The 24,289-nt window shown below is 38.7% G+C and overlaps 1 protein-coding gene and 1 long non-coding RNA gene across 3 annotated transcripts in view; one reads left to right on the forward strand and one right to left on the reverse strand.

Annotated features, from left to right (window-relative positions):
- CPA6 (carboxypeptidase A6) overlaps window positions 1-24,289 on the reverse strand; it is a 308,645-nt gene that overhangs the window by 155,320 nt on the left and 129,036 nt on the right. The gene's annotated exons all lie outside the window — the stretch shown is intronic.
- LOC108587253 lies at window positions 18,326-23,456 on the forward strand. 2 transcript variants are annotated; one of them, XR_004185847.1, is made up of 4 exons: window positions 18,326-18,571; window positions 20,053-20,164; window positions 20,787-20,924; window positions 23,275-23,456. It is a non-coding gene; the product is annotated as an uncharacterized LOC108587253 (long non-coding RNA). The 2 variants fall into 2 exon arrangements; XR_004185846.1 differs by lacking the exon at window positions 18,326-18,571 and having other exon boundaries at window positions 19,595-20,164.

The raw sequence follows: 24,289 nt of genomic DNA on the forward strand, positions 1-24,289 counted from the left end.
GGAGGGTGAAATTTGGGTTTGTGTGATGGTCTTTGGTATAGATTTTTCTAGTCAAATTGGGTCTAGTAGAAGTGAGGCCAGATTTTGGCTTGCGAATAGGCCTAAGTGGGGGATTATACAGTGAATTGTGGCTGAATAAAATCCTAGTATGTTGGAGAAGTTGAATGTCTATAGGGGGCATTTTAGTTTAAGATTATTAGTTATAAAATTAAGTTCCACTGCTAGCGAGAAACCTAAGATGGTCACGCTGAGGACTGTGAATTTCAGGTGGGGTGGCATGATTGTTTGCGGAGATGAAACAGGAATGTTACCACTGGTGATGAGGAATCTGGTGAAGATGCTACTGATTGTTAGGTGCTTGATTGAGTTAATTAGGAAGAGGTTATTTTCGTTAATAGTTATTAGAGTCGTGAAGCGAGGTTGTCCTATTAGTGCACGAAGAAAATAATACGGGTACTATAGACAGCTGTCAAGGCGGTGGCAACAGGGTAATAAAAAGGGCTCATGACTGGGAGCGGTGGCTTACGCCTGTAATGCCAGCACTTTGGGAGGCCAAAGCAGGAGGATCACGAGGTCAGGAGATCAAGATCATCCTGGCCAGCATGGTGAAACCCAGTCTCTACTAAAAATACAAAAAAATTAGCTGGGCATGGTGGCATGTGCCTATAATCCCAGCTACTTGGGAGGCTGAAGCAGGAGAATTGCTTGAACCAGGGAGTCAGAGGTTGCAGTGAGCTGAGATTGCATCACAGCACTCTAGCCCAGGAGACAGTGCAAGACTCAGTCTCAAAACAAAAAAACAAAAACAAAAAGGGCTCAGGTGTTGGTGTGTGATGTGTTTGCAGTTCAATGAGGAGGTCTTTAGAGTAGAAGCCTGTGAGGAAAGGTATACTTGTAAGTGAGAATCTGCCGATAATAAGGGAGGAGGAAGTGAGGGGCAAAATCTTGACTAGCCCTCCTATTTTTCAGATGTCTTGTTCATCATTGAGGCTGTGGATGATGGACCCTGAACATATAAATAATATAGCTTTAAAAAAGGCATGGGTGCAGATGTGAAGGAATGCTAGGTGTGGCTGACTAATGCCAATTGTGACTATTACAAGGCCTAGTTGACTTGAGGTGGAGAATGCTATGATTTTTTTGATATCATTTTGTGTTAGACACAGATTACTGGGAATAATGTAGTAACAGCCCCCAGACATAATGTAAGGGTTTGGATTGATAAATTATTTTCTATTAAAGGGTAGAAGCAGATAAGCAGGAAAACTCCTCCTCCGACTATAGTGCTGGAGTGGAGTAGGGCTGAGACTGGGGTTGTACCTTCTATGGCGATGGAAATCAGGGATGGAGGCTGAATGGAGCTGACTTTCCTGCTGCTGCTAAAAGAAGGCTAATCAATGGAAGGGAGTTAGAGGTAGGATCTGGAATAAACATTTGCTGAAATTCTCATGTGTTGGAGGATGGGAGGAACCATGCCATAGCTAAGATAAAGCCAATATTGCCAATGCAGTTGTACAGGACTTCCTGGAGGGCTGCTGTTTTAGCATCTGCTCGGCCGTACCATCAGATGATTAGCAAGAAGGATATGATACCTATGCCTTCTCATCTGATAAAGAGCTGAAAGAGGTTGTTGGCAGTAACTGGAATATTGTGATAAGGAAAATAAGTAAACGTCTGAAAAATTGATTCATGTTAGGGTCTGAGTTTATATATCATATTGAGAATTCTATAATAGATCAGGTGATGAATACTGCTACTGGGATAAATATTGTAGAGAAGTAGTCTAGTTTGAAGCTTAGTGAGAGTTTGAGGGTCTGGATCATCATTCAATGTCAGTTTGAGATAATGACTTCTTGGTCTGTGCATATAAACGTTGTTGCAGGGATGAGGCTAATGATGAAGGCACATGTGATGGATGTTTTTCCTTAATTTGGGTATGAACCTCTTTTGCAGGTGTTGGTTAAGGTAGTAGTAATTGGTAGGATTAAGGGGACTAGGGCTGTTGCAGCAGTGGAGAAATACATGCTTGTTACTTTTATTTGGAGTTGCACCAGTGTTTTTGATTCCTAAGACCAATGGACGACTCTCATCCTTCAGAAGTTGAGAAAGCCATGTTGTTAGACATGGGGACATGAGTTAGCAGTTCTTGCATACTTTCTCGGTAGATAAGAAGTGGCAGACTTTTATTGTTAGATCCACAATCTAATGTTTTGCTTAAACTACAGCTACAGCATGCAAACCCCAAAATAATTTTAGGGTCTAAGGATAGTAGGAAGATAGGTGCTAGATGTATAAGCATTAATGTGTTTTTCTCGTGTAAAGGAAGGTTTGATACGTTGATATGTAAGTGTCCCTCATTGTGTTGTGATTAGCATATACAGGGAGTAAAGGGCTGTAATTAGTATATTAAGTCCTATAAGCATAATAGTGATATTTGATCAGGAGAATGAGGCCACAGTCATAAAGAGTTCCCCTACTAGATTAATGGTAGGGGATAAGGCAGAGTTAGTCAGATTTGCTAGAAGTCATCATGAGGCTATTAGTGGGAGTAGTGTTTGAAGGCCTGGGTAAGTAATATGGTTCAGCTATGGGCTTGCTTGTAGTTTGAGTTTGCTAGGCAGAATAGTAGGGATGAAGTGAGTCTGTGAGCAATTATAGGGGTGACCACACCTGTACAACTCCAAGGGGTCTGGATGAGAATAGCCATAATAACAAGTGCTATGTGGCTTACGGAGGAGTAGGCAGTAACTGATTTTAAATTGGTTTGTCATAGACAAATAGAACTTGTCATGATTATTCCTCATAGGGATAGCATGAGGAAAGGGTAGGCTATATGTTCTGCTAGTGGGTTGAGGATGAGAGTAAGTCGTATTATTCTGTAACTGCCTAGCTTTAGGAGTTCTGCTGCAAGTACTGTTGAGCCACCAATAGGGGCTTCTACGTGGGCTTTGGGGAGTCATAGGTGAAGTCCATACAGAGGTATTTTTACTATAAAAGCCATGATGCATGCTAGTCATAGAAGATTGTTGGATCAGGAGGTTAACAGCTCTTGGGTAGTAAGTATTACTACTAGTATGTTTAGTGAACCTGAAGTATTTTGAGTATAAACAAGTGCTACGAGTGGAGGTAGGGATCCTACTAGTGTGTAAAATATGAAGTATGAGCCTGCATTAAGGCGTTCTGTTTGATTACCTCAGTGGGTAATGATAATGAGGGTAGGAACTAGCATGGCTTCAAAGAGGATATAGAATATAATTAGCTCTGTGGCTGTAAATATTATGATTTAAAAAGTCTGTAGGGAGATCAGCATAGAAATATAGAGCTTTTTTCATGGAAGTGACTCATTAGACAGGTGATATTGGCTTGCTAGAAGTATAAGAGGTAGCAGTCAGGTTGTTAAGATTAGAAGGGGTGATGTCAGTGGGTCAGGAGAGATTACTGAGAAGTTGAATGAGTTATTGAGTTGGTTAAAAAGTAGTAGGCTGATGAGCAGGCTGTGGGTAACCATGTTGATTCAGATTATAGAATTTTTAGAGAACCACGTTATTGGTAATAGTATGATTGTTGGAATAATAATTTTTAGCACTGAAGTAAATTTAGATATTGTATGTAATCTAGGCCATATGTACTGGAGATTGAAACTAGTAAGGCAAGGGCCACTGCGGCTTTGCAGGCAACAAATACTAGGAGGATAATTGGTATTATGTTTGCTAGAGCGAAATGTATATTTAAACTTATGAGTATTTATGATAAATATTGATAGTTTATGCCTTCTAGGCATAATAGGGATGATATTAGGTGGGAATGATAGACTAATACTCCTAGCAATGATATGGTAAATGCTAATATGTTAATATAAATAGAAGGCATTTGGTAATTATGGTCTACCATAATCTAATGAGTCAAAATCATTTATTTTGACTTAAACTATTTACCAATTCGACCGAGTGTAATCCTTTTTGGGCTCATTCATAAACCAAGCCTAGGATTAAAATAGTAACTAGTATAAAGGCTGTACTGATTATTAGTGTCAGGTTGGTTGGTTGAAGGGTTCATGGCAGGGGCAGTAGTAGAGAGATCTCTAAGACGAAGAGGAGGAATGTGATGGCTACTAGGAAGAATTTTATGGAAAAGGGGAGGCGAGCAGAGGCTATTGGGTCAAATCCACATTCAAAGGAGCTGGATTTTTCTACATAGATATTAAGCTGTGGGAGCCAAACTGCGATTATTAGTAAGACAGCCAGTAAGGCATTGGTTACTAGGGCTAGCGTCAGGTTGACTGCTCTCTTTCAGGTATTATTGAAACTAATTGATTGGAAGTCAATGGCACTGTTTATACTAAAAGAGTAAGACCCTCATCAATAGATAGAGGTGTATAAGAATAGTTATACCACATCTACAAAATGTCAATACCAGGTGGCGTCTTCAAAGCCAAAGTGGTGGTCGGATGTAAAGTAGAATTGTAATCGGCGGAGGAGGCAGATGGTGAGAAATTTTGATCCAACAGTAACGTGAAGTCCTTGAAAGCCTGTGGCTATAAAGAATGTGGAGGCGTACATTCCATCAGAGATAGTAAAGGAGGCCTCAAAATATTCTGAGGCTTGTAGAAGGGTAAATACCTAAGGTAATTGTGATGGACAGTGCTTGAAGTATTTCCTTTCAACTACCTTCTATTAGGCTGTAGTGAGCCCAAGTAATTGACACACTTGATGTGAGTAATACAGATGTACTCAGGAGGGGGACTTCTAAGGGGCTGAGGGGAAAAATGCCTGTTGGGGGTCAGTATCCTCCTAATTCTGGAGTCGGGGCTAGACTGGAATAGTAGAATGCCCAGAAGAAACCAGTAAAAAAGAATACCTCTGAGATAATAAATAAAATTATTCCGTATCAGAGGAATGATTGACAATTGATGTGAGGTGGCCCTTTTTTGGACGATTGATGTGAGGTGGCCTTGAAATGTACTTTCTCAGGTAATGTCACGTCATCATTGGCATATGGTTTATTGGTTAGTAGGCCTAGGGTTAAGAGGGTAATAAAGTGAAATCACAGGCCAGAAGTTATGAGAGCTGAGAGAGTTCCTGTTAGTGGTCGGGGCTGGGTTTAACTATGTGGTAGGTGTGTGTTTGGTGTTGTGTAGGTAAAGGCTTACTAGTCATGTAAAGACATAGGCCTGAATAAGGGCTACGGCAAATTCGAGGATGGTTTGTAGGATTAGAATGATGAAAGCGACTGAAGCTGTGGGAAGACTGAGTTGATAGTACTAGTGTGGCTCCTCCAATTAAACGCATTAGTAGGCGTCCAGCTGTAATGCTGGCTGTTAATCGCACAGCTAGTGCCATTGGTTGAATGAATAGGCTAATAGTTTCAATGATCACTAGCATAGGGAGAAGTGGTATAGGTGTGCCTTGTGGTAAAAAGTGAGCTAAGGAAGCTTTCGTCTTAAAGCGGAAGCCTGTAATTACTGCGCCAGCTCATAGGGAGATTGCTATTCCTAGATTTATTGATAACCGGGTAGTTGGTGTAATGAATGGGGTAGAAGCCTGAGGAGACTGATTGAAGCAATGAAGAGAATTAGGGAGATCAGTATAAGGGATCAGGTTTGCCGTTTAACATTATGGATTATTATTATTTGTTTTAGCACAAGTTGAATTAGTCACTGTTGAATGGAAGTCAGTCGGTTACTGATTAGATAACTGGAGGTTGGAAATAGTATGGTGGGAAATAAAATGATTAATACTACTGTGGGTAGGACTAGAATTGTTGGGGTAATAAAAGAGGTGAATAGATTTTTGTTCATTTTAATTCTCAAGGGGTTTTATGTTTTTGTGTTTTGATTATTTTTGGGTTATTTTGGGTCTCTTGCAATAGAGAAGGAAGGAGGCAAACTTATTAGAATAGGAGAGGGCAAAATTTGTACAGAGAGGGAAAATTCACCTGAGGGCTAAAATAAATGTAATCCCTAATTACTATGCTGAAAGCATGGCAGAAATTCTATAGCTCTTCCATGGCTTATATAAACTACACTTTAAAAATAGCTATATCTGTTTTAAAAAGAGAAATGCTCAATGAAAGGGCAACTCTAAATACCTTGTAATAGCAAACTCTTCTAAAACAAAATGAGAGCACTTTGCTGAGTCAGAATGTGGTGTTTCTTACATTTTGCTTTCATTTGGGCCCAGCCCCAAAGTGTGATTTGTTTATCAAGATCACGAGTGATGGAGACTAGAAGCCAGGTTTATATTAAAGATTGATGTGGGGCCAGGGATGGTGGCTAATGCATGTAATCCCAGCACTCACTTGAGCCCAGGGATTTAAGACCAGCCAGGCCAATATGGTGAAACCCTGTTTCTATTAGAAATACAAAAATAAGCTGGGCATGGTGGTGCACACCTGTAATACCAGAAACTCAAGAGGCTGAGGTAGGAGGATCACCAGAGCCCAGGAGGCAGAGGTTGCAGTGAGCCAAGATTGTGCCATTGCACTCCAGCATGAGTGACAGAGCAAGACTCTGTCTTAAAAAAAAGAAAATTGATGTTGAGATGCCATAAAGAAAAGAAAGAAAACCTTCAGGTGGTAGCTAAGAATGTGGTAGTTTTATAATATTAGGCTATTTCAAGATTTCTGTAAATCAGTTTATTTCTTAAAAAGGATTTGATCAAAACTACCTTGATAAAGAGTTCCTCTTCAAAAGAACTTTGTGCAAATGAAGTAATACACTGGCTAATGAACAATATACTTTGTGGAAGAATCTTCAAAGGTTTATTGGCTATGGGATGGAGAAGGAAATATAGACAGACATTTAATATCAGAGCAAAATCTTTGTTTACAGGAAATCAGATTTTATGAACCTCTGAAAGCAGCTGGCTAGATGATCAGGGTTGCTCTTTACTGGAGGACAGGTAAGACCATTTCTAAACCTCAAATATATCTAATTTTGTGAGCTCCTTCAGAAGTTATAGGGGCCTTATCATCATTTTTATGTGGTGTACGGTAAGGAGATACTGATATAGAATTGTCAAGTTTTATAAACATCCTTGCTATAAATAATCATGTTGAATCAAGTTTACATCTGAAGGTATTATTATAAAGTGAAAAACTATGTAACCACACCTAGGTCAAGAAGCAAAACATCACTAGAAAGCTTCCTTATGCCCTTCCCCCTAGGCATCCTCTCCTTGTCATCCCTAAAGAAGATCATTCTCCTGATTTTTATAGCAATTGCTTTTCTGTGTGTATATTCTGTGTAGTGTTGATCGCTAAGTGTTTCTAAATGTTATCATCTACTCTTTGATGCTTTTTCTCAACATTCTTTAATTTTTGGGAATTGATCTTTTATGTTCTGTTTTTTTTCTCCATTGGTTTGGAAGTTATAGCTTCTCCTGAGGAACACCTTTTAACATTTCCTTTAGTGAGTGTCTGTTATTGATAAACTCTCCCAGTTTTGTCTAAACATATCTTTATTTCACAGTCTTCTTGAAAGATATCGTTTACTGGGTATATATACTTAAAAGTTAGCATTTATTGTTGTACCTATTCCTATTATTTTGCAATTAAAACTACCATTCCACAGACTTCTGCGTCCATTGCTTCTGCTGAGAAATTAGCTGTTAATCTGTTTGTTTTAGTGAATGAAAACAGATTACATTCCCCATTTCATTCCTATTGTTCCCTTCCATCTTTAAACATTTTCTGTCATTGCCTCTCTGTAGTTTCACTATATTTGGGTATTAACTTACTTTTTTACCCTACTTTGAAATTTTAGGTTGCAGACATGAAACCCAATTATCTCATAATGTAGGCTGTATTTCACAAAATCAAGGGTATTCTCTTATATAACCATAGCACAATCACAAAAATCAGAATAAAGGCTATTCAATAGTACAATCTAAATCTATAGACCATATTCAGATTTTGCAAGTTATACCACTAATGTTCTTTTTCTGGTACAGGATTCAACTCAGAATCACAGTTTTATTCAGTGGACATCTGTCTTTGGTATCCTTTAATTTAGAACAGTGCCTTGGTCTTTGTGTTTCATGACCTTGACATTGTGGAAGAATACAGGTCAAATATTTTTAAAAATTTGGGTTTATCTGATATTTTCCTCATGATTAGATGCTGATTAAGCATTTTTGGCAGGAATATTACAAAGTGATATGTCCTTCTCAGTGCATCATTTCAGGAGGCACATGATATTGACTTATCCTATTATTGGTGATGTTAACCTTGATCACTTGGTTTACGTGGTATTGCCTTTGTAATCAATAAATATATTGTGGTAGCATAATTTGTGACTATGCATTACTTCTTCACATACTTTTTCTCTTTTTTCCTTCCCTTCTGAAACTCCAATTATGTCTTTTTATTGTATCCTCTGTGTTCTTTTTTTTTTTTTTTTGAGACAGAGTCTGTCGCTCAGACTGGAGTGTAGTGGCGCAATCTTGGCTCACTGCAACCTCCACCTCCCAGGTTCAAGCAATTCTCCTGCCTCAGCCTCCTGAGTAGCTGGGACTACAAGCACACACCACCAAACCCAGCTAATTTTTGTATTTTTAGAGATGGGGTTTCACCATGTTGACCAGGAGAGTCTTGATCTCTTGACCTCGTGATCTACCCGCCTTGGCCTCCCAAAGTGCTGGGATTACAGGTATGAGCCTGAGTATAATCAACTATTGTTTCAATGGCAGCTGTCTCCTGATCTGTTGGCCTCACCATACCTGAAAAATAATAAAATCTATTAAAACAAGTATGAGCCCATGCTGATTTGGTAAGAATTTGAAAGCTCTAAAACTATCCCATTTGAAGTAAAGAGTGTTTAAAGGTTTATGTTATTTTATTTTATAGCATTTAGCAATAGATGCCATCGCCATGAGGAACAAACTGCAATCTGAAGAATGCCATGATGATACTTTGGAGGTTCTCACAGTGGAGAAATGCTCAGCTAGAGGGAAGTGCCACTGCAAAAATCTGCCAGAGGAAAATAATACTTCATAGTCATTACTAAATACAGTAGTATGTCTAGTATAAATACAGTAATATGTCTAGTGCATGAGCCACTGCGCCTGTCCCCTCTGTGTCTTTTATCTTGCATTTTTAATTTTCAGTTTTCAGTTTATTTATGTTTCTCTCTGGGTATTTTCTTCTGCCCTTCATTTCACCATTTCTTTCTTCAGCTGTGTCTAATATGCTGTTAAACCTATATACTGAGTTCTTAATTTCAGTTATTGTGTTTTTCAGTTCTATATTTTCTACTTTTGTTTTAATTCTGCAATATCACTTTGTATAGTTTTTGGTTATGAAAACTATTCTTGCTGCCATTCTTTTTATCTCCAGTAGCTTAGTAAGCTTAAATGCTGTACAATGTCTTTAACTCTACTTTCTGGAACCAGGCAGATTTTTGTTCCTTTGTTCATGTTATATTATTGCCTTATATATTTGGCTCTCTTTATGTGTGGACATCGCATTTTAAAAGTTATTTGTAGAAATAATTTGAGACCTACAATGGTGGTATCTTTCAGAGAAGACTTTTGTTTTCTGGGGCCACTAGCTCTTATCTGAAATCACCTTAAACTAATTTTAGAATGTGAGATTTTTCTGGACCATTGAGATGTTTCAAAGCAGGGATACTTATTTTTGGTCCACCCTTACTTCTAGAATGCAATCTTTTAGCACCCCAACCCAAAGCCTAGGCTGACTTACCAGAGTCTCCACCCTGGCAATCCCTGTGAGGCTGACAAAATGGCCACTTAACATTTTAGCTGTCATTTTTAGGTCAGCAAACACCTCCAGAGCAAAAGTAGCTACAAACTTTGGGTTTATCTATCTGGATCTTCATCTTTTGGACTTTCAGCCAGTAATTCTCATCACCTTGTTTGCTTTTTGATGTTTTAAAGAAAATATTTATTTTTAATGCAGATTTAGTTGTCTTGAATGGGAGTTTTGGTTCAAAACACCTGGTCTGCATTACTTAAGTATTTTCTATGTTAAATAGTTTATTATGGATCATAATATTAAAGTTTATGTATTGTAAAATTAGTTTTAAATTCAGCTTTCAGTAACATGGAAAAACAAAATTTTTACTTTTCCTATTTATCAAGTAATAACCGCTACTTAATTTAAGGGCAACAAAATTTGCTGACATATGTTTTAAAATAACATTGTATTGAATTTGATTTGGGGACCAAATACATATTAAAATGTAGATGAAAATTAGTCTTCCTGTTATGGCATCAAAAATAGACACAGACTTCTTTCATGTTTTGATGTTTGGGATTCTTCAATTTTGCACTTAAAAAAGCAACACATTTACTTTCTTAAAAATAACTTTTGTTTCGGCCCGGCGCAGTGGCTCACGCCTGTAATCCCAGAACTTTGGGAGGCCGAGGCAGGCAGATCACGAGGTCAGGAGATGGAGACCATCCTGGCTAACACGGTGAAAGCCTGTCTCTACTAAAAATACAAAAAAATTAGCCAGGCATGGTAGCGGGAGCCTGTAGTCCCAGCTACTCGGGAGGCTAAGGCAGGAGAATGGTGTGAACCTGGGAGGCGGAGCTTGCAGTGAGCTGAGTTGGCGCCACTGCACCCCAGCCTGGGCGACAGAGTGAGGCTCAGTCTCAAAAAAAAAAAAAAAAAAAAAAAAAACTTGTTTCAAATACATTTTTCTTTAGATAATGAGCTCAGTGAGGTTTCAGACTCCTATTTATAAGCCCTTCCATACATTTAACATATCATATATATAACTGTATTACCAATAAAGAAAAAGTAGAAGATATTGTGATAATTCCTTTAACTGTTTTTTTTTTTTTTAAATACTAGGCCTATCTAAAAATATTATATAGTATTTAAAAACCAGATTTGAGCAATTTATAAATCTGGTAAAAAATTTCTTCAAAAGAATTTGCTGAATTATCATTATAATACTTAATATTAACATGGTATTTTAACATCAGTGTACTTTAAGCTACTTGGTTTAAGGATTCATTATGGAATGAATGACATGATGTCAAAATGTAATTTTTTCAATCACGCATACATAAATAATTGTATGTAAAAGCACTGAGAGTAGCTGATAAATGCCACAATGATCAAACAGCCATAGCAAAGAGCTAGTAGTGCTCGCCTAAAACTGACTACGTTAGTGCATTTATATCTTTCTATAAACTCGATGCTTTTACCATGCTTCTGTAAACTTGATGCTTCCACTTCCACCTTGCATGCACATGCCTGACGTGTTCTGTGTTCTGGACAATCACATAAAAAGTCTGAATCATCTTAGCTTTGCTTCCTGCCTCCCTGGTTGCCCAACTCCCTTCTGGAAGAATCCTCCTCCCTGGGGTTGCCGGCCAAATACAAACCCGCCAAGCCAGAGTCTTGGTGATTCCCCATGTGCTTCCCCTTATGGCCTAATAGATACTCCCTCTCTTGAGGTCCCTGAGTATAATCAACTATTGTTTCAATGGCAGCTGTCTCCTGATCTGTTGGCCTCACCATACCTGAAAAATAATAAAATCTATTAAAACAAGTATGAGCCCATGCTGATTTGGTAAGAATTTGAAAGCTCTAAAACTATCCCATTTGAAGTAAAGAGTGTTTAAAGGTTTATGTTATTTTATTTTATAGCATTTAGCAATAGATGCCATCGCCATGAGGAACAAACTGCAATCTGAAGAATGCCATGATGATACTTTGGAGGTTCTCACAGTGGAGAAATGCTCAGCTAGAGGGAAGTGCCACTGCAAAAATCTGCCAGAGGAAAATAATAATTCATAGTCATTACTAAATACAGTAGTATGTCTAGTATAAAATATTTCTTAATCTTAGGTTTAACAAAGGGATTGACTTCAGAAAGATGGTAGAAACTAGATTTCTTCTGACACCACATTTTGGTAACAACAGTTATCAAACCCTGGCTAACTGACATGAATTAGTAATGGCACAAGGCAATACTTTTAAGGACACTTTTCTTAAGAGCATCAAAGAACCATTTTCCTGGAGGACATTATATTAAGTGAAATAAACCAGGCACAAAAAGACAAATACCGCATGCTCTCACTTATATGTGGAATTTAAAAAAGTTGAATTCATAAAGCAGAGAGTAGAATGGTAGTTACTAGGGCCTAGGGGTGGGTAGATGGAGAGATGTTGGTCAAAAGATACAAAATTCAGTTAGGAGAAATAAGTTCAAAAGATCTACTGTACAGTGTGATGACTATAGTTAATAACAACGTATTGTATTCCTGAAAATCGCTGACAGAGTAGATGTTAAGTGTTCTCACTACAAAAAATAAGTATGCGAGGTAACACATATGTTAATTAGCTTGAATGAGCCATTTCTCAAAACATCGTGTTGTATATGATCTATATATAATTTTTTGTCAATTAAAAATAATTTTTAAATGCCGGCCATGGTGGCTCAAGCCTGTAATCCCAGCACTTTGGGAGGCCGAGGCCGAGGCAGGCAGATCACAAGGTCAGGAGATCGTGATCCTGAGACCATCCTGGCTAACATGGTGAAACCCTGTCTCTACTAAAAATACAAAAAAATTAGTTGGACGTGGTGGCGGGTGCCTGTAGTCCCAGGTATTTGTGGGGCTGAGCCAGGAGAATGGTTTGAACCTGGGAGGCAGAGCTTGCAGTGAGCTGAGATCGTGCCACTACACTCCAGCCTGGGCGACAGAGCGAGACTCCTTCTCAAAAAAAAAAAAAAAAGAAAAAAAATTTTTTTAAAAAGAACCATTTTCTCTTAGTAGCCAAGTCAAATAGTATCAAATGGTGTCTTGCGTTAAAAGGGTACAAGTGAGAGGCAGTGTTTATACCACATGAATGTCTACTGATACCAATTTAGATACGTTTTTAATCGTTCCAGTTGAATGTAACAAAAAATGTTTTCTCAATGAACCTCATTTTGTAAGAACAAAGGTTCACAAGAGAAGGTGATGGATACTTTTTCATAAATGCAGAAGCTAAGGTTGCAATATTAATCAAATATTTTATATAACTGAATAAGGTCTAATACTTCAGAACTTTGTGAAAACACTACTCTCTATGGAGAGCAGCAAAGCTCTGGGCATACGTGTACATGCATGTATATAATAAAATCTTGAGCATTTCCTGTAATTGCTGAAAATGGAAAGAACTATTACAAGACATCTGTGACATAATTTACAGTTGAGTACAAATCCTCATTTGTAATATCAGATGTCTTGATTACGCCTTTATAAATGCTACATAAATAATGTGTAGTAGAATAGCTGTGCTGGCACATGCAACATACATTTAAACATCTCATAAACGCTACTTTCTCACTTGGCAGAACTCTCTGGCTCAACCCGTAATATCACAAACATCAACCTACACATCCTTTTGAAATGCTTAACCCTGCTATAGATACATACTTTAAAAAAACAGCATAGAAAATAATTATTTTCAAACTTTCTTGATAGTCACCAAATCTTAGTCTAAGAAGCTCCAGTATTGTTCAGGTTCTTTGACAGCACTGGAAACATTCAGTATCAAGTATTTATTAAAACCACCTATCAGCTGGCTGAGGTTTAGAAATGTGCCACACAGAATCGTTTTGGCAAAGCAATGGTCATCGCTAACGGGAAATGATCCATACTTTTAAGCACTTTTAAATTAAGGTTAGTAATATTCTAAAAATGATGGGGTTTTTGAAGATAATGTACAAATTATTTTAAATGTGTGGATGTGTGAAAATATAAATCATTTGATATATCACATATCCTTTTCAAGAACTGGAAAACTCATTATTCAGTATATTTTGTCTCTGAGTTAAATAGCTTGATTGTACCATATGTTGGCAAGGGAGTAGCGAAATAGGAATTTTCATACATTTCTGGTGGGAGTGTGAACTGACAAAACCTCTATGGAGGGCAATTTGAAACATATCTATAAAAGAAAGTACATATCCTCTTTGGCCAAAAAATTCTATTTCTGAGAACTTATTCTATTTGTACATATGTGAAACAACTTTCTATCAGGTTCTTCCTTGCAACAATGTTTATAACAGCATAAGATTTGAAATCTAATACCAGTAGAAGACTGGTTAAGGAAATCTGGTATATCTATGGCAACAGAAGAACATGCAGTTGTAAAAAGGAAGAAGCTTTTTAGATTCTGTTATGGATTATCATAGACATGTTAAGTGAAGAAAGCAAGTAGTAAAACTGTGTGTATAGTTTGTTATAATTTATGGAAAAAAGGAGAAGAGAAATATATCTAAAGATATACATTAATACATAGGGATATATAAGTATAATAACATATTAATGTATTATGTATATACCTACATATTTATGCAGAGATACATATTTGTGTCTGTTATCTTCTTGGATTTGTATAGCATACCTCTGTAAGAAGCTAGTGACACTGCTTGCCTCTACAAAAGGAATTGGGTGACTGGAGAAGATGAATAGGAGGGGGTTTTAAAAATTGTATATCCTTTGAACATCTTGAATTCTGAACATCAATACATTGTTACCTATTCAAAAATAAATATGCCCAACTTTTTGTAAGTCCATTTGAATCCTACCTATGTCAGAACACAAAGGAGTTACTCATTGGAGGAGTAACTGATGTGCTAAGAGTGAAGTACCCTAAATGTTTACTTCCCTTAAAACAGAAACAAAAGTTGATATCTACTAAAAGGCTTCCTTCCTGTCCCTCATCTCATCAAGTCCTGCATGAAGGCATGATTTATGACAGTTCACTGCCAGATCTTAGAGAAATATAAATAAAACCAAAATTGGAACACAACTGCTGAACTTGGAGAGTTGGAATGAGGTCAGGTTAGCGCCTCGACCGGATGTCAGGAAATTATAGCTTCATTTCCGCTGCAAGAGTAGAAGTGACTCATGTTCCCCAGCAGAAACTGAGACAAAGCCCATCATAAATACCACATGTCATTTCTGAACCTGCTTGGGAGCTGTGAGAATTAAATGAGCTAACATTTTATAAATAATTTGGAACCCCTTAATAGAAAAGTGTTACATAAGTAGAGTTTTATAATTCTGTGCTTTCTGTATCTTCCTTAAAAAGGAAAAAAGAAAAGAAAAGAAAAAAAAAAGAGCCCAAAAGCCAATGGTCCCGTTATAAGCAAGAAGCTAAGCGTGACAAAAATGATTTTTGTGTGACCATACTGAAAAGAAATAAGTTCCTATTTTTGAAGTTCAATCTGATCTATTACTTTAAGAAAATGCTTTTGGTTCCAAGGGTCATTTTGTTTTTATGAATAATGCTTCTATATGGCACAAGAATTATATTCTTGAAATGTTTCCAAATTAAGTACAGGAGGTTACTTTCAGCTTTCAGTAACATACATGTACTCTTTACCTCCCAAGTGGAGATGGATACAGCATTTGTCATAAACTGTTTCAATTTTAACATTTTTTTTTCTTTTTTTACAAAACTCTTTGAGTGAAACATTTAGCAATGTATTTAACTTCTCATTAAATTACAAACACATTTATTCTTTAAAGAGATCTGTACTTTATTATACTTCTTTCAGAATGATGATTTTCTAAGTGGAATGAAGAATGTTATTAAATGGAAGAAAGGATCTATACGTTTAAAATGGCTACTAAGTGAAACTCATAGTCCCTAAAGCATGTCCATAGATTTTTGTTGAAAAAAGTTTAAGATAGATAACTGTGGATTCTTTGAACAGTATTAGAAACCCTCAGATCTATAATCAGTATTTACTAAGTATTCCTTTATGATCACCTGGGGTTATGGTAGTACATATTTGGTAGGATAGTCTGAAAAAACTACCCAGACAAATTAGATTTTTCCCTTCTACCTTCCTTTTGAGAGTAGCCAAAACACTGAAACACTCAGTGCTAGGTTATTTCTAAAACTTCTCTTTGCTAACCTCAGATCAAACTGAAACTGCAGTTCTGCAATAGTTTGGTTTTGCTCTGCTTTTGCCTCCAGTCTCTTTCATATGGTGTTATTAACATTTTTTGTCCTTCTGATTAAAAAGCTTACATCTTTTTTAAAAAAGTTTCCTTCGTATATTAGGCATGAAAGGCAGAATTTGTATGTGGAAAGGGTGTGTGAACAGTAATTTGATTGGAAAGGGTGAAATGATGTTGAGAAAATGTCAATTGTCAATTTCAAAATATGTCAGCTGGTGATGGAGGTTGTGTGGGGTTAAGGTAAATAGAGCTACAACTTATTAACCTTGGGTTATCCTAATCAAATTGGTTTGTTGTTCCTCAAAACACTGGAGTGAATGAGAACATGTGTTTCAGTAAGGCAACCAGAATCTGAGAACAGATCGTGTGAGAGAATAACAAAGATCTTCAAGGACTCGAAAAAATAGAAGGAACACATCTGGTTGTAGCAGTTAGCAAAAGCTTTCTGATGAGCTAGTGTCTGAGACTGACCCTTCTGCCTGGTAAAGAAGGAAGGGGTGGTTATTCCCAGAGATGTGGCAATAACAGCTCACCCTCGCCTCCTTCAGAGCTTTGCTCAAATGCCACCTTGTCAATGTTGTCTTCCCTATTAATTCCATTTAAAATCACATTCTAGCTCCCTCACCTTTTCCCCTGCTTTACTTTTCTCTACAACTATGACCAACTGATATACTATATTTTTTTACTTATTTTTTGTTAATCTCCCTCCATTACAATATGAAGTTTCTTAAGGACAGGGATTGTTTGCTGTGTTTCCTGCTGTATCCCTCAGCATCTAGAACAGGCACAGAGTCCCTTAATAAACATTTGTGGAATTTGTTTCTACATATGTACATACAAGGCTCAGAGACTGGGAAACATAGGACATATTTGGAGATTAGAGAAAAATCTGTAGAGAGGTTCTATCAACTTTGGGTTTTTTTATTTTTTTTTAATTTTTACTTTTTATTTATTTATTTTTTTTGAGATTGAGTTTCACTCTTTTTGCCCAGACTGGAGTGCAATGGTGCGATCTCGGCTCACTGCAACCTCCACCTCCTGGGTTCAAGCGATTCTCCTGCCTCAGCCTCCCAGATAGCTTGGGATTACAGGCACCTGCCACTATGCCTAATTTTTTTGTATTTTTAGTAGAGACGGGGTTTCACCATGTTGGCTGGGCTGCTCTCGAACTCCTGACCTCAGGTGATCCACCCTCCTTGGCCTCCAAAAGTGTTGGGATTACAGCCGTGAGCCACCACACCCAGGTGCGTTTTTTTGCTCTCTCTTTTTTGCTCCAGATGACCTCATAAACCTCTCTAAGCTCCTTGTCTGAAGGTCCAGTTTCTACTCATGGCCGTGTCCTCACAATACCATGTGTGATTCATCCAATGCCCAACATAGAGTATTCCATTTAGATCTGTTTGTGGAATGAGTATGCTTGTTAAGTTCTCAGTCTGCGTTAGCTTTTTTAAAATATAAACTACAGTCATCCCTTGGTATCGAAGGGGGATTGGTTCCAGGATCCGCATGGATACCAAAATTTGCAGATGCTCAAGTTCCTGATATAAAATGGACTAGTATTTGCATACAACCTACACACATTCTCCTGTATACCTTAAAACATCTCTAGATTCCTTATAATGCCTAATACAATGTAAATGCTATATAGCTGTTATATTTTAAAAATTTGTATTTTTGTATTATGGTATTGGTTTTTTTTCTTTTTGCATGTTTTCCATGCATGGTTGTTTGAATATGTGAATATGGAACCCATGGATGTGGGGACCTACTGATCTGTGATAGTCAGTGGATCTACAAGGTTTATGGCTAGAAGTCCCACAAAAAGGGTCAGTTTTAGAGATACTGGTTCTATTAAAGTAACACCAGCTATGGCAACAGATAGACCAGAATGTATATCAGCTCAAACTAAATAGTTTTCCCTCATTTCTGAGGTCAATATTCCTTGCTGGTGGATGATTTTGCACCATGTGGTGATTTGAAGACTAGGCCTTGTTCAGTTTACAGATCCACTATACCCTAAGGCTTTGTCATAGTCATGCACAGCCAGTGGATAGGAAGGAGGGTTACAAAGCCTTGGACTATAGGGGGCACTCATCACTTCGGCTTCCTCTCCACTGGCTGTCTCTTATACACAGCATCACTCCTACTTGTAAAAAGCCTATGGGATATGGGCCCAGAAGAATTCAATTTTTGATGACTAGTCACTGTGCTCTTTTACTCACTATATATCTGCTTGAGGGGACCACCCAAAGGCTCTTCAGAAGCAGTTTTCTCCAATAAGTCCAGGTATGGCTCTTTACGCTCTAAGACAAACAAACTAACAAGCAGATTACCTGCCCCCTGTACCCTCCCTTTTACCATTTATGGTGCTCGGCAGAGACAGGATATCCACAATAACATCTCCCTTTCAGAACAGGAGGAACGCAGAGGTGTGCGATCACAGACTCAGGTCATGATGACACCTGTCTCCGTGGGCATGGCAAAGACTCCCTGATTTGGCAGTGGAGAAAGGTTCTTAGTTGGACCCAGCATCTGCTCTCTGGTATCTCTGGAACTAACTGTCCTGTTCTCTGGTTTTCTCTAGGAGGTTCTCCTTTGCTCATTATTCTTCCTGGCCACATCTGAAGTGGATATAGGTGAGTATGCACTCCTTGGAGGCAAGCAGCTTTCGCAGTCAACTTCTGGTTTGTTCAGGTTTGAGGTCCTGATAGTTGTATAATGCTTTATCTTGCAAAATTTTATTTTATTTTATATTTTGGTCAGGTCTGTGATATTGTGGGCCACGTCTCAGAAACTATATGTGCTTCTGGTTTATTTTCTCCTAGGAAGTTTCATTAAGTAACCACACTTTAAGTTCTTTCCTAGATGTAATTCTCAAATCTGTATTATTATTATTATTATTATTATTATTATTATTATTATTATTTTGCTTCCTGGCCCCCATGGCTTTCCCCCTCTCTTCAACTTAATGGAAGCTACTTTGAGGACATCTGAAAGAGTAGGCTGGGGTGGAAAGGTAGAAAAGTAACTCCCTAATCTAAGCTACTTTGCAAACCTGAGAAATCTTAATGGATATTCTTTGCTTGAAACCATCTTTAGTCTTTTTTTGTGTGTGTTTAGGATCTAGAATCAGCCTGATTTTCCTGTCCTTTCAGACCCCAGATTCCTTTTTATTTCTGCTTGTAAACCTGTCTATTTCTTCCTGAATTCAGCTATGTCTTGTAATACCTTTCTATGAGTGAGAAGGACTAAGATATACTAACATCCCAGGTATTTCCAACTACTTTCCTTAGAGCTGTAGCGTCAACAGACACTTGCCTTATCTTCCAAGTTCAACTGATACCTTTATCAAATGTTTCGTCACTACGTTACACTGGTAATCTTTCTTTCCACATTGTGGCATCTGTGTTCCTTTGTCTACTGCCCAATTGCTAAGCTTAGGCTATACACCATTTTTGTTTCTGTTAAGATAGCACTCTACTTCAATGTACCATTTTCTCTTCTAGTTGTGGTGATGTTCAAAAACAATATAATGTCTCAAATATAAGAGACGTTTATTTCTTGGTCACATAACAGACAAAGGTGGTTATTTCTTGTGAGTGGGCAGCTTTCCTCTATGGAGTGATTTGAGGATCCAGAAATTTTCCACGTCTGGCTCTTTCATCCTCTTGGGTCCTGTTTTTACTGTTATCTAGGCTGCAGAAGAGGAAGGAAGGAGTGGAGGAAGAACTTTCATTCTTTAAAGTTTCTGCTGAGAAAAAGCCCACATCACTTTTGTGTACATTCTGATACAGACAGGAGGCAGGAAAGTAGGGTCCCTGGCAAGGGCTCTACCCTCAAGCCTGGACCCACAGCCCTAAATGACAACAGACATTGCTGTTTTCATGCCAAAATGTTGCTTTTTGGCCCACTATGCCCCCCTATCCTGCGTCCATATAAAACCCAAACCCCAGGCTCCATGAGCAGAAGAACAGCAGAATGACATGGCAGAGAAGAAAAGAAGAGGAACATCTGAACATTGAGAGAAATTTGGCTGGGGAATGGTCATAGGGGAGATTGGCCACAGGATGGTCAAACTCCAGGGGAAGATCATCTTCCCACTCCATCCCTTTTCCAGCTCCCTGTCCACCTTGCTGACAGCCACCTCCATCACTCAATTCAATTCCTGCATTCACCATCTTTCAAGTCTGTGTGACCTGATTCTTCCTGGATGCTGGACAAGGACCCAGGTACCAAGAGGGCAGGGTGTAAAAAGCTGTCACCCTGACTCTCCACTGAGCTGGTTAACACTTAGCTGTCCATGGATGGCAAAGCTAAAGGAGCACTGTAACACCCCTAGACACTGCCATGGGCCTGGAGCCCAACAGCACTCACCCCAGCTCACCTGCATGCTCTCCTTCCTGTAAGGGGTTTGAGTGCATGGTTGCTGAGCAAATGAGCCATCCCCTTTGTGAGGGGTCCCATGAAGCGGCCAAGGGAATTGTGCCATCTCAGTTCCATTGGTCATGATCAGTTGTATGGCCCCACTTAACTAACTGTAGGGAAGGTTGTGAAATACAGCACCCATGTGAAAGAGAAGACAGAATTTTGTTGAGTTACTAATAGTCTGCCATACAAAGACCATTTCGGGAAGCTCTGAAAGCCCAGAGTCCTCCCATCCCAATGAGTATGCCAGCTTGTACATGTGTCACTCTATGGTATCTGTTTACCCTAGACTCGCATTGCACCGTGTCCTTTGATTCTTCCCTTCTGTGCGGCTTGTAGTCTAAATGTTTGCAAGCATCACTTTGTATCTGTCCTTGAGATAACCTTAATTTCTGTGTTTCTGAACTTTCTACTGTTTTATTAAAGTTACCTGGAATCCTGATTACAACACCTTCAAATAACTGCTCACTTAATATTCATTGATGCCACCTTCCCATTTCATGGACCTCCTGTAGAGAACATTATTCAAGGATTTGATGATGAAAAAGAGGCTAAATATTACTGGTAGGAGAATTAACTTTAATGGCTATTTCTTATATTCCTGACCTGAAACTGAATTCACTTATGGTTGCGTGATATAGACCTTATTTTTACAAGTTATTAAATAATAAATTATGCTAAGCAATATCCCAAGTCCTGTGAAAGTCAACATTGAATATACATCATTTTCCTTGACCAACCTTGTCCAAGTGGTCTCCTGATTCATAAGGGCTCTTATGTTCCTGAAAGAAATTAGGTAACCCTGAGAGATTTTACTATTCCAGAAACAATGTTGTGTTTTATTTATAATCTATCAATTGTTCTCCCCAGTATTTTCAAATACTTATGATAAACAATTAGATCTGTGATATGTAGAGTCAGTCTTAGATTTGCTAAAATAGAAATACTGGCCGGGCACAGTGGCTCATGCCTGTAATCCCAGAACTTTGGGAGACCAAGGCAGGTGGATCACTTGAGGTCAGGAGTTTGAGACCAACCTGGACAATATGGTGAAACCCTGTCTCTACTAAAAATACAAAACTTAGCTGGGCATGGTGGTGTGTGCCCATAATCCCAGCTACTTGGGAGGCTGTGACAGGAGAATCGCTTGAACCTGGGAGGTGGAGGTTGCAGTGAGCCAACATTGCACCACTGCACTCCAGCCTGGGTGACAGAGTGAGACTCTGTCTCAAAAAAACAAAACAAACCCCCCACCCAAAACCCAAAAACCATACTTAGGCCAGTCACAGTGGCTCACACGTGTAATCCCAGTGCTTCAGGAGGCTGAGGTAGGAGGACTGCTTGAGCCCAGAAGTTCGAGACCAACCTGGGCAACATGGCAAGACTCTGACTCTACAAAAAACTTTTTAGAAATTTATCTGGGCATGGTGATATGCCCCTATGGTTCCAGCTACTCAGGAGGATCGCTTGAGCCCAGGAGTCAGAGGCTGCAATGAACTATGATCGCACCACTGCATTCCAGACTCCAGCTTGGGTGACAGACTGAGACTCTTTCTCTTTTTAAGAAAAAAACGGAGAGAGAGAAAAAAATACCATACTCATTGTTACCATTTCCCCCGCAGTCTCTCAGCACCTCCTCAATTATCCACATTATTCTATGACTTTTTAACGTTTGCTGTCAATTATCTAAATATACTAAGATGAAACATGCTTAATTGGCTTAAACACATAATTAATCAAGGCAGAAATAAGAAAGCTAAGCAGATTGCTGGAGGTGACAGGAGAGATGGCTGACTTCCCAGGGCCATGCCATTTTCAGGTAACCTCATGAAAGGAACCATGTTTGTCTATGGCGAAGTTCCAGCTTCCCCATCCAGGCTCCCTTCCTCAGCACATGTACATTTCTAGTGTCTTTTCTCACTCTCAGCTGGCCACCAAATAATCTCACTAAAAACATTTGTTTTTTTAGCTTGATAAAGATTTCAGGTGAAACTTCTTGCTAAGTCATGTTAGAAAGGAATTTGAATTGGAAAAGTCTTCTGCAGAATGGAAAAACAGAGTGGTTTAATTTTTTTCATCTATAAAATTGGGATGCCAATCTCTCTTTGAACTATGAGGATTACATTAAATAATATATATTTGGCATTTAGCAGAGTACTTAGCACACAGTAGTATATAATTGTTATTATACATACCTTTTCTTGGTAGGTAGAAGGATTTTATGTTATCCCTTAATACCTACCTTGGCCATGGCCTTTTCACTTCTCCTTTTTTTTTTTTGAGATAGAGTCTTGCTCTGCTGCCTGGATGGCACAATGTTGGCTCACTGCAACCTCTGCCTCCCAGGTTCAGGTGATTCTCCCGCCTTAGCTTCCCTAGTAGCTGGGATTACAGGCACACACCACCATGCCCGGCTAATTTTTTATATTTTTAGTAGAGACAGGGTTTTGCCATGTTGGCCAGGCTGGTCTCAAACACTTGACCTCAGGTGATCTGCCTGCCTCAGCCTCCCAAAGTGCTGGGATTATAGGTGTGAGGGATTACACGCCTGGCCTCACCTTTTCACTTCTCTATATTCACTTTAGATGGTAGGTGACAAGGAGAACCTTACTTTATTTTGTTAATCACCTGACCAGAACCTTACTTTATCTTGTTAATCACCATACCTCTGGGCCAGCAAGGTGTTATTCCAGGTACCAATAGACTGCCTCTCAATTCCAGATCTACCCTCTTTTTGTCTTGCCTTGTGAAACTCAAGCTAGACTCCATAAATATTTCTCCTTTGATAGCTGGTCAATGTTAGGCTTCATCAAGAGAGGACTTTGCAAGACACTGGGAAGGAAGGAAATTCTTTTCCTAGTTCTGATATGCTTTTTTTCTTTCCTATGACATGGCAACTGGTGCTGTGTGAAAGACCCAGTGACACTTACTCTCTGGCAAGTTTTGCTGATACCAAAGCAAGAGGCCAGCCCTAGCCTGCTGGCAGCACAGCAAATGTCTCACTTTATGGTCCATGGATTCCAAGAAGGCCTGAATCTCACCCTTCTGATGAAGGGGAAGATGCTCCATCAAGTTCTTATTCCCTTCCTTGGACAATCTTCCTAATGCCAAAGAGCAGTAGTTCTCTGCATTTATATTTCCTGTCTTATGTCTTTTAGTAATCAGTTGCCATTTACTAGCTAATATTACTTTATATTAAAAATTTTCTGTTCAAATTATTGGTGTGGTTTCTGTCTCCTGACTGGACATTGACTAATCTTGGTTGCACATTACAAATTCATTGACAAAATGAATGGACTGTCTAAGTATGGCTCTGGATATGGTGGCTGAAGTTTTAGGGCAGAGAGGGATATGGAAGAAGGGAAGGAGGAAAGAAAAGTATATCCTGCCATTCCATTGTTTATCCTCCCACCTGTTCTCCCCTTGTCTGAAAGCCCAAAGGTTGCTTCTTCCATATATGCTCAAAAGGCTATGTATCTGTATTATCAAAAGGCTCAGCCTGGCCCCATAAACACAGGCATCTTCTGCCTGTGCTCCCAATATCATCCCTCTAAGGGAGTAAACAATCCTTGTGATGCAGCTTCTCAAAGATCACAATCCCTGTACTGGGTCAATGTCTTTTCCCTTATGCTCCATGCTCTCCGTACCTTTTCCTTTCTTCTTTCTCAATATGATGCTGATTTGAATATGGACCCAGATCATGGTCCATATTCAAAATGTAACTGGAATGTGAAAGAGTAGAAGAAACACTGATGATCAGATAGCCTCAAAGCAAATCCAATTATCAGCAAAACATCTGAGAGATGTATTTGTGGGACCATGGGAATTTTAATCATTCCACATTCATACAACTCGAAAAACAAAATGGTAGAAAACAGGAAACTTCTTTAATCAAGCAAAGTCTTTGTGGTTATGGCTGATGAATATGC

The sequence above is a fragment of the Papio anubis genome, chromosome 8, assembly GCF_008728515.1.
Source record: "Papio anubis isolate 15944 chromosome 8, Panubis1.0, whole genome shotgun sequence".
Lineage (NCBI taxonomy): Eukaryota > Metazoa > Chordata > Mammalia > Primates > Cercopithecidae > Papio > Papio anubis.